Raw genomic sequence first — 11,027 nt, forward strand, 5'->3', positions numbered from 1 at the left:
AGAAGCACCTCGACCTCGCCACAAAAGCCGCCGCTCCTTAGCCGCCGGTCGGTGGCCCGGCGCACTAAGTTGAGGAGGAGGAGGTCTTACGTTCGTGGATACATCTTTCTTCTTGCCTTCTATAACCACCACTGCGATCGCATCATCGTGGCCTTAATTCTTATTGTGCTGTTGCATTCTCGTTCCAGTCAATACCGACATGTGCGATCCCTTTGCTTAATTATATGCATCATTGTAACTAGTACTCCATCCGTCAATTTATAAGTTGTGCTTACCTTTTCCATCAACCAACTTCGTGCAACGCGCGGGCATCTTGCTAGAAACACTAGAATATGTGTATATAATCCGTATGTGATAGTCCATTTGAAATCTCAAAAAAGACAAATATTTAGGTACGGAGGGAGTAATATATTAGGAGTATATCAAAACAATAGTGATTTCTTTCAAGTTTGTGAACAAATACTACTATTCTACTACTTTGGATCCGTCGCAACGCACGGGCACATTGCTGGTAAAAGGAAAAGGCCTGCCACGTTCGCGTCGCACCCCCACATGCCCGGGAATCGGGAGTACAACACAGCCCGTCCGACACGACACATAGCTTAGGGAAGGCGTGTTGCCTAGTATTTTCACTATCATGTGGGACCGCTGTTGAGCAAACCGACACCCCGCCTGCCGCCGGGTTGGAAAACAGAAACGAGGGGAAGATCTAGCTGTAGCACGGAAGCCAAGAAATTTGGTGTCAGACGGGGCTCATTGATAGAGTAGGAGCATTCCGTACTAGTACTACTCCTACTAGTACCAAGTTTGTACTCCTAATACTATATTACTAGTACTACCACTATACAACTAGTAGGTACGTGCACGGCACAGCATCGTAGGAACAAAAAACGAGAAGATCTTGTTTTGGGTGATTTATCTTTTTTTCAATCAACGTAGTATGAATAATATGATGTGGGGGGCACCCATGAAGCTTATATGGCTTGGTTGCATGGCTATGGAAGGTTAGAGAAAAATAAATAGATAATGTGTTTAGAGTGCACTCCACTAAATAGATATACTTTGGATCCATTGCAACGGACCGGCACATCTATATCTATACCCCCTATATAGTGTGTGAAAAACTTTGAAAGTTGGTCGTTGGATGAAGCCAATCCGATGGTACAAAGATGGCAAATCTGAGCACTACTGGCCGTTGGATATCATCCACCCGATTCTGCCACATGTATAATCTAGAAGACTCCATGGTTGAACTTAATTCATGACTAACTTTGCCACAACTAAGCTTAGGCAAAGTTATTAGTTCTTCAAAATGAGAGCCACAAGTTGGCAAGCCTAAGGGAATCTTGCCACATTTTTTGTGTGTATGTCATGTGGGGCCTTAGTGTGGCTTGCCTAAGGTGTGGCTTGAACCAAACACTCACCTAAGTTAATCAAACTTGCCTAACCTTACATTCCACCAGATTTTGCCACATGTTAGAATCCAGAAAGCTCCACATGTAGAAGCATAATGCACAAACCACCAGAATCTCATGCATGCAATGCACGTGTACCTTACTAGTACTAGTTGGTAGTAGTAAGAAACAAATTCTAGTTTTGGCACGACCTCGTATTGCGGGAGCACCACAAGGCCTGCCATAGGAGTTACATTTCCCTCTCAGGGCCCATGGGACCAAACTTCAGTGGCTTAGTGCCCGGCCTATGAGTCAATGAGATGCGGACCTTAAATGCAGCTGGCCCACATGTCATTCTCATGGTGGTGGCGTGGTTCACGACTCACTCGTTCGAGATGAACCGGCCGGTGGTGGCGTGGCTGTGGCGAGGGTGCCGCAGCTGGGCGTCGGGGCGTTATGAGGCGTAGATGGCCACACCGGCGGGTACTACATGTAGTACATAAGTACTCCAGCTGAGGATTGATGTCCGGGACGAAATGTGTCACAGCCGCTGGATGAAAATTCGATGGTGCGGGAGTACGGATCGGAGCACAGCAGCGGAGCAGGCAAACCGCGTCCAATCGGGTGTGTCTGTGGTAGAAAGTTGATGGTCGCCGCAGTTCAGCTGGCCCGCATGTCATGCACACAAAGGCAGAGGAGCGGTGGGGCCGAGAGGGATGAGGGGCACGTCGGGGGGATGAGGATCCCCTGACACGAACAATCCTACCATTCTGTCACTGACATGTGGGACCCATAAGCATGGGTCCCACCTGTCAGCGAAGGAAAGGCAGGGCAAGGCAGTGATAGGATTAGATGGCTAGTCTAACTGAAGTAATAGATGATTATTTAAAGAGGTTTGGAGAATTAGGATTAGATGGCTAGTCTAATTGAAGTAGTAGATGATTATTTAAAGAGGTTAAAACAATGTGAATGCAGTGGGGTTTGGATGCAAATGAAGACGAAGGGGAGGTGAAGAAGCCGAGGAGAATCGGTTCCTGATGGAGAAGTAAATGGGAGAAGTGGCGTGCAGGCAGTTGATTAGACGGCTAGGTAGACTAAACGAAAAGGCTATGCGGGTAGACTGATGAGTCGTACCTATTCGTGTACGTGCCCATCCTTCCTGATAGGTGGGACCTATGCAAACAAATAAAAAAATGTGTCGTAGTTTTTTTTTGAGCGTGTGAGTGGGAGACACAACATTCTCTGGTTAAGGAATACTCCCTCCGTTTAGGTGAGTATAAGTCACCTTATGAAAATCAGTTTTTCCTAAAACCTTTAGGCGTGGAGCATTAACTTCCTGCTCGATCCCCTCCCAGCCTCGTTAGCCAGCGTTCTATTCCTCTGCTGCCGCGTTCTACCTTTCCATTTTTCCTCTTCTCAAGCATGGAACGATCTGCATGCCGTCCTTGATGCACCATAACGACCACTACATGCATCGCGGCAGGGCGTTGATTGGGCATGCACAAGAATTTGGTTCTGCTCGCAATATGGATGATACCTGAACGATGAAGTGAACAGGCATGCTAGCACAGCAGACCTATTTCCGCTATACAATACTGGAGTACTCATGTTCCTACTAGTAGTAGTAGTAGTACAACTGTGGTACAGTTGATGGTCAAAATACTATTCATCCGGTCCTCACAGTGAAGTGACAACACCCTGCGCCTGACACTAGTCCAGGCGGCGTGTTCGGGTTACCAAAGTCAGCCTCACCCTGGGCACTGTGCAGTCTGTCACCGCCACTGTACAGCACATTGGCGCCTCGCCTCGTCTCCCTCTCCGCTCCCATAGCACCACTCCATCTCCATCTCCTTGTCCTTCTCTGTCTCCATCTCACAATGCCCTCGTGTATCGTCGCCTCACTCGCCCCCCAGTACCACTATTCCCTCGCTAGCCGCTCCAGCACCGACATCCTTCTCCCCCGTAAATCAAGCCCCCTTCCAAACTCCACCATGGCCGAACGCGAACCGCGCAACATCCATATGAGCCGCGATTGGAGCAATCTCCCCAGTGACATCCTCGACCTCTGTTGTTCATGTATGGATATGTTGAGCGCCCCGCGGCTGGCTGCATGCTCGAGGGACATGCACACGGCCATCGTCGAAGCGAGGCCTAAGCTTTTCAAGACACCCTGCTTGCTGCTATCTGGTCTTGCGAGATTGGCTCACCATGATATGGAGGCGTGCATGATGCCCCTCGACTTCAATCCGATCTCCATTAGTTGAAACCTCTTTGCATGTATGTAGTGGGTCGCCATACATCATTTCCCTCGACATCGATCCGATCACCATCTCCCGAAACTTCTTGGCAGGTATGTACTGGGTCGGCATGAACTCCCACTGGATGGATGCCTTCAAAGAAGATGGTAAAAAGTTGGTGCTCATGAACTTCCAGACCTCCCATGAGATTATCCTTCCTCCGTTGGATTATATAGAGTATTACCATCGCGGTCCAAGCCATCTAGATTACTACGTCAGTTGGACGGACCTTGTTTTGCAGAAGATTGTAGAAACATGCACCACACTGTTGGTTTCATCTAACCATACATTAGGGAAGTAAATGTGCATATGGAGAACTCTATATTTGGAAGTAGTGAAATCCTGCAATGCTTACCATGTGGACATACCTATATTCGCCCTTCAGCAATCAATGGCTAGAATAATATCCTCACAAAAATTTTGCCCACAGAACACGAGTATATAACAATGCATGGTCTGTTAGTTTCCTTGAAGAATTTGTTTGTGAGTGTCGGCGTTCTAGGAACGGGGGTCCCCAGACTTGCCTGTCTGCAGCCTGTGGCGTGGCTCAAAGGGGGGGGGGCCCAGCACGGCCCATCTTCACCAACACAGACCCAAGACCCTCGCGAGGGGCCAAGCCTAGCGGGGCGGACGACGCGGAGCTTCCTCAAGCATGGCCTCATCAGGCTGGCTCGCGAGGAGGCGGAGAGATCAAGGCGGGGTACCTCACAAGGTGCCCGTGACGCAAGCCATGACGACCAAAGGCGCCAGGCGGGTGCCAGCCCGCGCAGTGTCCTCATTTCCTCTTTGGTGCAAAGGGAGCAAGCGCAGCCGCGGAGTACCGAGGCATCAGGCAAAGGTTGCCATTTCGGTGCAACAAGACCAAGACCAGGAGGACTGCAAGACGGAGGTCATTGTGGAGCCCAAGACAGCGTCACCACCGGAGCTTTGTGCATGCGAAGACTACTTTTGTCAGGATAGCTGGTACTAGCTGTCCCCCTTCAAATTAGCCCGCCATTGTTGGCTCGCTTCCCACTCGATATTTGGGAAGAGGACCAGGGCCTCTATAAATAGGACCAGCCACCCCCACAGGAGAGAGATGATCAGAGAAGGAGAGAAGGGTGACTGAACTCCTCCCAGCAGTTCATCGCCCCAGCCAAGAGCAGACCCTCGCGAGGCTGTTCTTCCTTGTATTGTTCATCATCATCAGCCCAAGAGGCAATCCACCACGCCACACACTGGAGTAGGGTATTACACCACAACGGTGGCCCGAACCAGTATAAACCATGTGTCTCTCGTGTTGTTCTTTCCACAGCTTAGATCTTAGCAAGGCGGAGGGGTGCAGGTAGGTAGGAGGCGAAATCTCCGCGCGCACCCCAGTGTTCGAACCTCAAGGGTCTGTCGGAACCCGAAATCTGACATTTGGCGCGCCAGGTAGGGGTGCACCGGAATCCACCTTCTACCGGTTCGTGCCCCGTCGCGTCGTCATCACCATGTCCGGCGACCAGGCGGGCAACCCAGATCCATGGGCGGCATGGCCTGCCCGCGCAGAGCCGCTCGCCTCGGGCGACCCCGTGCCCGAGGCAGCTCACGGTCCACGGGGCGCTGCGGGCCGCGGGCGATGCAGACAGGCTTGGACAGCTCTCACACTGAGGCAGACGCGGTCGTCAGCAAGGGCCTCTAATCACGCCGCGACCACGACACCATACACCCGCCGGGAGCAGGTGAACTCAAGGGCCGCGCTCACGGTGGCCCGAGAGCTGCTGCAGTGCAGGCTGCAGGAGGGCGGCCGCGACGTGCTGCTGGAGCGGGTGGCAGAGCTCCTGGGCTTCGCCGCCTCGGGGGCTCACCCCTTCTGCACCCAACTCCCATCTCAAGCCCAGGGCGGCCCGCGGGGGGGCTCCGCGCGCGCCCGCGGGCTCCAAGGCTACTCCAACGCCAGCGAAGCTGTCAGCACCGGACAGGCGGCGGTGCTGCCCCCGCTCCCGGTCCGTGAAGAAGAAGGACTCGACGCGACCCATGGCCCCGGTGGACAGCTGCGCTCCCACCCCACGGTGGGCGTGTCAGGCAGGACCGTGTGGCACACGGAGCACTACAACGTGGCCTTCGGGATGACGGCGCCAGAGGAATACGTGCCCCTCATGATGGACCAAGGACACCCTCACGAGAGCGAACAAGGCTCGCTCCTCAGCCCAAGCTGGGGGGACGAGGCACTAGAAGCTGAGCCTTTCCAGGAGCCCTGGGACGGTCCCACTAGCCACACTGGAGGCAACGATTATCTGGTACCGCTAATTCTTCAGGAGCAGACATACTCTAACCATGGATTGCAGGAGGTGCAGGTCGCCACAGTGAGCAGCTGCCCCGCTCCCACAGTCTCCTGCCCCTCGGGAGGAGGGCGCAGGGGGCTGCAGGAGAGGGACCGAGATCTGACATCACCACCGCGGCGTTCGGAGCAAGGTGTTCTCAGGAGGTAGGCCCTCTGCTGGGGAGGTGCCTCAAGGCCTGCCCCTGGCGGAGGACCCGTGGTCGTCAGGGGAACCGCTGGCGACCACTCTACCCCATCGGCGGCGTCCTGGTTTCTGGTCATTGTTGATGGCACTAGAGTGTGGCGCAAGGCGGGGCCCTCATCTGGTGATATGAAGCAAGGCCAGTACCTGTGAAGAAGGCCCAGTGCATGTGAAGCTCGCCGCCCCGTGACACTCTCACGTAATAATGAGTGGGGCTGTACACGCCCTGGAGTCTCAGGGGTGCCGGCCTCAGGCCTTGGGGCTCCCTCCCACGCCCAGTGGCAGCACATAGCTCTGTGCTGGTGAGAAGACGTCCAAGACTAGATTAGGTGCCGGACGCGGCCTTTTGTCTGCTTTCGTTGCTTTTCCCTTTGGTTGTCGCTTTCCCCCGCTGGATTCAAGTTGGATTCGAATTTGAGATTTGCGTGTGTTCGGGGAAGGGGTGCTTAGTTTCGTTCGAGCAATTTCTCGTGTTTTGGTTACCACTGCGCCTCAGCTGCCTCCCCTCGTGAGCCCCTCGCGAGCCGGGTCAGGCCTAGCTTGTGCGCAGCCTAGACTGCCGCCGCCACGTCCTCTCAGGAGGGTGTTTTGCTGCAGGTCCTACGGATCCAATCAGGGAACACTCGGGACACCACAACCTCCCACAGGCTACCTTAGGGCCAGCACGGGACCAAGGTAAACTAGCCGACCAGCGCGTCGCTTAAGCCAATCACTTGGCGCGGGCGCATGGGCAATGTAGCGACTACTAATATGATGAACACAAGTTTTACATAAGGGGCTCCCCCTCCAAAATGCTCTCACCGCCATCAGGCCAAAACCTGAGTTCTATTCATGCAGGGTAAGGAAGTAGGAACGATGCAAAATCAGTCGGATATATCCCCCAATGCGTCCTCAGGAGCACCACCCGAGCCGCTGCTAGCGTCGCTGAACTCGCCATCCCTGTCCGCGTCGCCTCCAGCAGCGTCAGGGCCGTGCACCGTACCGCCCTCATTGGCAGCCACGATCACGTCGTCGTTGTCTGAAGCGAAGGCCCTGATAAGAGCATCCATATTGCCTTCCACCCAGTGCGCCAGGTCACCTCGGACGGCCTGGGGGACTGGGGCGATGGCGGCGTCGAAATCGAAGTGGGGATCCATGTTCTGGAGATGGCTGAAGACGCGAGAAAAGGCACGCCCGAGCAGGGCGCGGCTCCTCTCCTCCACCAACCTGTCAGCCCTGACCGACCGCGCCTCCAGCTGCGTCACCACGTCAGTGAAGAACTGAAGATTGCTGGCGTAGTTGACTGCATGCAGCTCGCCAACAGCCGCCTCGCAGATGCTGCCCAAGGCTGTGTTGGCTCTCTCCCGGAGCGTGGTGAGCATGGGGCCGTGCTCATGCTCCAGGATCCGCCGCTGACGTATCTCATCCACATTCTGGCGTGCGACGGCCTTAGCCTCCTCCACCCGCTGGCGAAGAAGGAGCACCTCGGCCTGGGAGGTGGTTAACTCACCTTGCACCACCTCAAGGGCGGCCCGGAAAGAATCGGCCCGCCGTGTCGCCTCCTCCAGCTTGGCTCTCAAGGCAGCAGTCCTGCCTTCAACCTCGGCCCGGATCAACCCCAGCTTGTCCTCGAACTCGTGCTCAAGGTTCAAATGCGCCATCGCCACTCGACGTCGGACCTCCTCCAGGACACGGGCCTCCTGTGCAGCGACATCATCCTCCGCCTGCGTCACCAAGCGCTCCCTCGTCTCCAGACGCTCGTACTCGCGGGTACGTTCGGCGGCTCCCAGCATCAGCGCCTCCTCACGCTTCTGGAGCTCTGCTGAGTCGCCAGAGGCCACCTTCATTGACGCGAGGGCTGCCTCGCGCAGCTCCACCTGCTCCTCCAGTGAGTGGCACCAGGCCAGTAGCTCCCGAGCCCGCTCCTCCGCCGCCGTTCGCCGCCGGTCAGCTTCCCGGGCCTCCTCAGCGGCCCAAGATCGGGCCTCCCGAGAGGCCACCAGCGATGCCTTGGCCTCTGCGTCGTCAAGATCGCGCTGACGGCATGCAAGGGCGATGGCGCCCTCCAGCTCGCGCCTCTCTGCAGCCAGGCGCAGGCCCTCGGCCTCAAGGCGCGCGTCTTCATCAGCAAGCTCCTCACCAAGCAGTCTTACCGCGTCAGCCGCCCTTCGTAGGAATCCTTGGCGGAGAGCGCGACACTCCTGAGTGCGCTCGAGCATGTCTTCCACGCCATCATCTGCCCCAAGCAAGCGCCGGGGGCCACGAATCAGCACCCCCCTCCGGGCTGGGGGCTGGGGGCTAGCACCCTCGCGACAGCCGGGCACGCCGCGCCAGAAGCCCGGCCTGGGGCCAGCCCGTCCCCAGGTGAAGAGGGCAGGGAGCGCCTCAGCCAACCGCAGTCCACGACCAGGCGAGAAGCCCACGGCAGGCTGGCTATGCCACGAGAAGGCCTGTGGAAGAAGATCACGAGGTGCGCAGGGCCACGATGCGCCTCGGGACAGTCTGCCTCTTCGATCGCCCTCACCACAAGGGCTCTACTGCTCGGGGCACTTGAGGACGATGGAGAGGGCGAAGCCAAGGGGGACGGCACCTCAGCCGTCTCCGCAAGCTCGGCTGGAAGGGGCCTGCGGAGCAAGGGTCAATAAAAGCAACAGAAGGATCGGGAGCTGGGAAAGGAGAAGGCTTACTCATCAGTGGCGAAGTACTTCCTACGCTTCAGCATGCAACAAGGGTAATCGTCGCCCAGGGCCTCCCTTCTCTTCCGGAGGGCCTCAAAGTCCACGCGGAAGTGGCCCAAGAGTTGGGCGCAGGGATCAACCTGCGACGAAGACGGAGCGTCAAGGCGATCTGCGTCAGGGGCGCCTGCCTGATGCGCGCTGCCAATTGCCTCGCCAAGGGAAGCAGCTGGAGCCTCAGGGGCCTCAGTCGCAAGCGCTGAGGGCAGCTGCTTGTCACTCTCAGCCTCAGCGGCACGGGCCCCGAGAGCTGCTCCCTCATGAGCATCGCCCGGTGCCGTCACCCCGCCGGGAGCCTCCTCGGCCTCTGGCGCCTCATGCCTCCCTCCTCCGCCGCTCGAGGAAGAGCCGCCTTGGCCAACTGGAAGGGTAGTCACCACCACTGGGTTCTCGCGTGGCCCCTGGAGGCCGGCGGGGCGCGACCCCCACTCATCAAAGATAGGCATCTGCTTCACAAAATCGCCCCTGCTCTGGCAGAGGTACAACAAGGCCCCTCCTTGCTGGATGCTCCCAGGGTTGGGGTCCCCAGTCAGGGTCAAGAGCGCTGTCCTCAGTACTTCAGGAGTCAGGTCCTCTTCCTGGAGCCTCATACGATCATCGCGCCCGCTGAAGGCCCACATCCGGCGGGAGTGGCGTTGGAGAGGAGCAACACGGCGTAGCAGGAACTCCTTCACCACCTTGGGCGCTGTCACGCCAAGCGACCTCAAGAACGCGAAGCGGTGCCAGACGAAGACGAGCCGGGGGCTCTGAAGCATCTCCTGGCCCCAGCCCGAATTGGGGACAGCAGGCGAAGTTGGCTCCGATAGCAGGGGGCTGGGCACCCCTGCATCCACATACAGCCACCGCTCGCGGAACCCAGCCGCGGGCGGGGGGAGCTTGAAGTCAATCCCAGAGGCCGCTGTCTCAGATGCGGCAACGAAGTTCACGCACACCCAGCATTGGGTAGGGTCGACAAGGCGCAGCGAGAAGAAGTGGCGCAGCAAGGCAACTGAAGGAAGGATGCCCATCATAGCCTCGCAAACAAAGGCAAAGACCGAAAGGAGGGTGATGGATTCAGGACCCAGATGCATCATGTGGATCTGATAGTGGGAAAGCACGGCATTGAAGAAATCAGAAAAGGGAGGAACCAGACCCGCCCACAGGGTGTCGGCAAAATACGGGACCTCGGTGACTATCCTGTCGATGGAGAAGTGGGACGCGGGCCAGGCCGTCGTCCTCCCGCATTCATTGAAGATAGTGGCCAGAGCCGAGCTAACCTTGCCTAAGCCCTCGACGGGGGCCGCCAACAGCGGCGGACAAGGTGGAGGCACGGGTTTCTTCCCTCTTCCCTTCTTCGTCGGAGCCATGGCGATGGGAAGGGGGGAGGTTCGAGATTGGGTTGAAAACAGAAGTTGGAGTTCGAGCGGAGGAAGGACAGAGGGCGCTCGAGCAACAGAAGGGAGAGCGGCTGTGTACAACTACGAGTCCGCCTAGCATGGCGCAAAATAAGGGGGGCGTGGGGGAACAGTGCCGCCCACGTCCAGTCAACCGCCACGCGGCACCCAAGGCCGCAGGCTGTTAGGGCCCGCGGAACTTCGCTCTTGCCCTTCCGCCTCCCTACACGGCCAAGTCCGGGCGCGCCTTGGGCCCGGGGGCTACTATCGGCGTTCTGGGAATGGGGGTCCCCAGACTTGCCTGCCTGCGGCCTGCGGCGTGGCTAAAAGGGGGCCCAGCGCGGCCCATCTTCACCAACACAGACCCAAGACCCTCGCGAGGGGCCAAGCCTCATGGGGCGGACGACGCGGAGCTTCCTCAGGCATGGCCTCATCAGGCTGGCTCGCGAGGAGGCGGAGAGATCAAGGCGGGGTACCTCACGAGGTGCCCGTGACGGAAGCCATGACGACCAAAGGCGTCAGGCGGGTGCCAGCCCGCGGAGTGTCCTCATTTCCTCTTTGGTGCAAAGGGAGCAAGCGCAACCCCAGAGTACCGAGGCATCAAGCAAAGGTTGCCATTTTGGTGCAACAAGACCAAGACCAGGAGGACTGCAAGACGTAGTTCATTGTGGAGCCCAAGACGGCGTCACCACCGGAGCTTTGTGCAGGCGAAGACTACTTTTGTCAGGATAGCTGGTACTAGCTGTCCCCCTTCAAATTAGCC

The sequence above is a fragment of the Triticum dicoccoides genome, chromosome 4A, assembly GCF_002162155.2.
Source record: "Triticum dicoccoides isolate Atlit2015 ecotype Zavitan chromosome 4A, WEW_v2.0, whole genome shotgun sequence".
NCBI classification, from domain to species: Eukaryota; Viridiplantae; Streptophyta; class Magnoliopsida; order Poales; family Poaceae; genus Triticum; species Triticum dicoccoides.